Consider the following 5351-nt stretch of genomic DNA (forward strand, 5'->3'; position numbering starts at 1 on the left):
TGCATCTCAATAAATTAGAATGTCGTGGAAAAGTTCATTTATTTCAGTAATTCATCTCAAATTGTGAAACTCGTGTATTAAATAAATTCAATGCACACAGACTGAAGTAGTTTAAGTCTTTGGTTCTTTTAATTGTGATGATTTTGGCTCACATTTAACAAAAACCCACCAATTCACTATCTCAAACAATTAGAATACATCATAAGACCAATAAAAAAAAACATTTTTAGTGAATTGTTGGCCTTCTGGAAAGTATGTTCATTTACTGTATATGTACTCAATACTTGGTAGGGGCTCCTTTTGCTTTAATTAGTGCCTCAATTCGGCGTGGCATGGAGGTGATCAGTTTGTGGCACTGCTGAGGTGGTATGGAAGCCCAGGTTTCTTTGACAGTGGCCTTCAGCTCATCTGCATTTTTTGGTCTCTTGTTTCTCATTTTCCTCTTGACAATACCCCATAGATTCTCTATGGGGTTCAGGTCTGGTGAGTTTGCTGGCCAGTCAAGCACACCAATACCATGGTCATTTAACCAACTTTTGGTGCTTTTGGCAGTGTGGGCAGGTGCCAAATCCTGCTGGAAAATGAAATCAGCATCTTTAAAAAGCTGGTCAGTAGAAGGAAGCCTGAAGTGCTCCAAAATTTCTTGGTAAATGGGTGCAGTGACTTTGGTTTTCAAAAAACACAATGGACCAACACCAGCAGATGACATTGCACCCCAAATCATCACAGACTGTGGAAACTTAACACTGGACTTCAAGCAACTTGGGTTATGAGCTTCTCCACCCTTCCTCCAGACTCCAGGACCTTGGTTTCCAAATGAAATACAAAACTTGCTCTCATCTGAAAAGAGGACTTTGGACCACTGGGCAACAGTCCAGTTCTTCTTCTCCTTAGCCCAGGTAAGACGCCTCTGACGTTGTCTGTGGTTCAGGAGTGGCTTAACAAGAGGAATACGACAACTGTAGCCAAATTCCTTGACACGTCTGTGTGTGGTGGCTCTTGATGCCTTGACCCCAGCTTCAGTGCATTCCTTGTGAAGTTCACCCAAATTCTTGAATCGATTTTGCTTGACAATCATAAGGCTGCGGTTCTCTCAGTTGGTTGTGCATCTTTTTCTTCCACACTTTTTCCTTCCACTCAACTTTCTGTTAACATGCTTGGATACAGCACTCTGTGAACAGCCAGCTTCTTTGGCAATGAATGTTTGAGGCTTACCCTCCTTGTGAAGGGTGTCAATGATTGTCTTCTGGACAACTGTCAGATCAGCAGTCTTCCCCATGATTGTGTAGCCTAGTGAACCAAACTGAGAGACCATTTTGAAGGCTCAGGAAACCTTTGCAGGTGTTTTGAGTTGATTAACTGATTGGCATGTCACCATATTCTAATTTTTTGAGATAGTGAATTGGTGGGTTTTTGTTAAATGTGAGCCAAAATCATCACAATTAAAAGAACCAAAGACTTAAACTACTTCAGTCTGTGTGCACTGAATTTATTTAATACACGAGTTTCACAATTTGAGTTGAATTACTGAAATAAATGAACTTTTCCATGACATTCTAATTTATTGAGATGCACCTGTACAGCTTTAACCATAGCTGCAAGAAAATGTTAAACTACACTTAGATCAGTGATGTACATTTTTCCACAGCACCTAGACTAAAGATAGCAATGCTTGAAGTCAGTGTAGTTACAGTCCTCTGCCTTTACAGGGCACTGCTGGCTACCAAACCACTTTCTCCTTTCCCCTACTCAGTTAGACATCACTGTTGGGGCCAGAGTCTGAGAGATGTACAGTAATGGAGCTCAACTTTTAATAGTTTACCAAGTAAGCGTAAACTACTGTATGCAAACTCATTCATTCCATGCACATTCTCTTTAACCAGCAGCCAGGATGAGCGTTCACTTACATGCTAAAAACAAACATGGAGGGACCAGTTTGAATGACGCACAGAAGCCTTCACAGCCTGCTGTCAGTGCTTCCTGTCTGAGAGTCCAACTGCTTTTAGAGCTTTTGGCTTAGTTTGTGGTCTGACATGGTGTATGTGTATTACGTACAACTTCTTCTGCTTCCAGAACTACTGTAAGATTCTGGATGTGGTTTACCTTCTTCGTGATGGCTATAACAGTGAGTGCAGCCAGATTCAATGCTTTTCTCTTTGTATAAGCCTTGCAACAATATAACATATTAAAAAGAGCACGGCGTGTTAATTAGGGTTGGCAGTTTTAGTTGGTAATCCTAGTGTTAATCGACAAATTATCAGGGAAAACCTGGAAATCTCGATGAATTTTAAATTTTGTTTTCCAGGCCTGGAAAAGTCATTGTTTTTTTTTGTTTTTTCTTTAAAGGTGCTACTTTTTTTAAGTATGTTGAAGTTTGGCTTGGACTGACACCTAGTGGCCTGAATCCAGCATCGTCCAAACACAGTAGTTTTCAGTTTCAGATGCCATTGTAGAAATTCACTATGCACAGTAAAACAGGATTAATTTAATTCACGAATGAAAGTGTCCTATAACAGGGCAGTTACTGAGATTAAGCGAGTAGTATTAAGATGGTCATGTGATCCTAACATGTCTGCCCCCATGAGGCGCTCTTACTCCATTGAGAATAAAAAAAGCTTTTATAAGGTTCCTGATATGACTGGAGTCTTCATCTCACATGTGTGGTCATGATTTTAAAAATATGTTTCAAAATTACTGTTCATTTCTTTAGAATAAAGCTTTTTTAATGAGGAAAAAAATTAATGACTGCAACTTTAAATAATTATTTATCTTTTTTTTTTTTTTTTTTACTTTTCTCCCCAATTTGGAATGCCCAATTCCCAGTGTGCTCTAAGTCCTTGTGGTGGTGTAGTGACTTGCCTCAATCTGGGTGGTGGAGGATGAATCTCAGTTGCCTTTGTGTCTGAGACTATCAATCCGTGCATCTTATCATGTGGCTTATTGAGCGTGTTAATGCGGAGATGTAACACATGTGAAGGCTTCATGCTATTCTCCACAGCATCCACGCACAACTCACCACACGCCCCTCTGAGAGCGAGAACCACACTATGGTGACCATGAGGAGGTTAACCCAACATGACTCTACCCACCCTAGCAACCAAGCCAATTGGTTGCTTAGGAAGCCTGATTGGAGTCACTCAGCATGCCCTGGATTTGAACTTGTGACTCCAGGTGTGGAAGTCAGCATCTTTACTTGCTGAGCTACCCAGGCCCCCTATCTTTTTATTTTTTTTATTAAAGGTTAAAAAGTAATGGGAATTTGTTTAGTAAATAAAAACATTTCAAGTTATCCTCTAAAATTTATTTAGTTAGATATTGCTCCTGATTAAAGCTTGTGTAGAGTAAAACTATATTGCAAACCATTTTTGTGAGTAATGTAGATTGTTCTTTTGAGTCAGTTGTTCTCAATTAATCAGTTCACAAATTGGTCTGAATGATTCATTAGTGAATGTAAATTATTTTTCAATCCAGTAATCACAAATTACTAAACATGTCATGGAAAAGTCACTAAAATTCATTGATCAGAAAGTGTGGGAAACCTGAATTATTTGTGTTTGGTAGGTATATTCTTACAATTTGTTTATTGTTTGATGAACAGATATACACACATAGTTGTTCTTTCCTCACACCATCATTCTGTTTTTGACAAGGTCAGAGGTTACAGGTGCCTCTCTCTCTTTGACATCCTGTCACAGTTTCCCTGCTTCCCCTTTTTTTGCAGAAGCCCATACAACAAAAATCTAAGAGCATACTTAGGATAAAACATGCTGAGGCAAGTGCTAATGTACCTATAATGAATTTTCCTTTGGGTAATAAACATATATACAGTTGTAACCCTTTCAGAAATATTCTATTTCCAGTCGATTGTTCCAATAACTCAAGAATTAACAATTCACATATGAATGTCATATGCCTCTGATTATAAGACATTTCTGTATGAATGGCAGAGCAGAGCTGATTGTAATTGGGCACACCAAACATTCTGACTAGTTTTTATTCCATTTCTTTTGGTTTCACTCTTTGTATGTAAAGCAGTCATGTTTGTCTGTATGTGTATACTTCATAATCTCTCTCTCTCTCCCTCTCTCAGGATATAGGTGTTGTCCATTGAGGAGGAAGGAAATTCTGTCATTTAGAACAATAGGCCTGCTTCTCTTTCTATAGACAGAAAAAGGGGGAATGAGAGGGAGAAATAGAATGCAAGAATAAGCGCTAGAGGACTCTTTTAGAGAACAGGGAGAAAATTCTAGATCAAAAATGAAAAATAATTGCTGAAAACAAATTATTGGTGAAAGGAAAACTTTTGGTCAAGCAACGCAAGGCATTAATCAGAAATGGATGTAAGCGTACTTACTCTGGAATAAGGATTCACAGAGAGGACCCTCACTGGTATTTTTTAAAATATACATATATATAAAATACGCTTTTACAAACAGCAACAGCCATCCAAAAGATTTATCCAATATAAAGAGGAAGCCCATCACAGTGGGTAAGTCACATTCAAATCATCTGGTGGCGAGAGAAGCCATTTTACCAAGCAAAATGAACAATTTGGATTTCTTAAGCTGTAGTCAGCATATACTTCAAACCTTTTCCCAACCAAAAGTTGTACATTTTGTTTCTTGGTTGTTCTGCATACACCATTTACTTTCTAGAATGTGATGAAATCAATTATGGTCAAAGAGTCTACATAATAGATGGTGTATAATCCACAGCTGAGTGAACTTCTTCACTTTTGAGGAATGACTGATGGCAAATGATCCTTAGGGGGTCTGTCCAGGGGTTTTCCCCATCTGTCTGTGAGGATACATGGAGGTGAAGCCCACAGTCAGGGTGGAGGACAAAAACTGTATGTTATTACATATAACCAATGTTCAACATTTTTAAACAAAGTTAAAAAAAAGATGATATTCACAGAATGTGGTTTGGCTGCATGGCTGAACTTCAGCGGTGATAGTTTCATGTTGGTTGATATCCTCGTCACGGCCTCTTGGCGAAGCCACTTGACACTTACTTGACTTCCACAAGTTTGCTTAGCTCAGGAGCGACAGTGCCAAACCTCTGCTTTTCATTAGAGATGTAGACATGAATGTGAAATAAATCTTTTTCTCAGAGCCATAACTATTCACCGCCTGCCCTGTTAAATCTGTGGCATTTCCCACTAGCTCCGTTAATACTCTGTTACTCACAGACTCTTAGATGTAGAGAACGAAGAATGTATGACATTGCATGTCCTGATTCTTCAACGGGATATTTGCTTTTCCTCCCATTCGTCTACTGATGTCATAAAGTGCCATTCATTCAACTACTGAAATCTGATTTTGGAGAGGATAAAACCTCAGTGACACAAA

The sequence above is a fragment of the Myxocyprinus asiaticus genome, chromosome 16, assembly GCF_019703515.2.
Source record: "Myxocyprinus asiaticus isolate MX2 ecotype Aquarium Trade chromosome 16, UBuf_Myxa_2, whole genome shotgun sequence".
NCBI lineage: Eukaryota > Metazoa > Chordata > Actinopteri > Cypriniformes > Catostomidae > Myxocyprinus > Myxocyprinus asiaticus.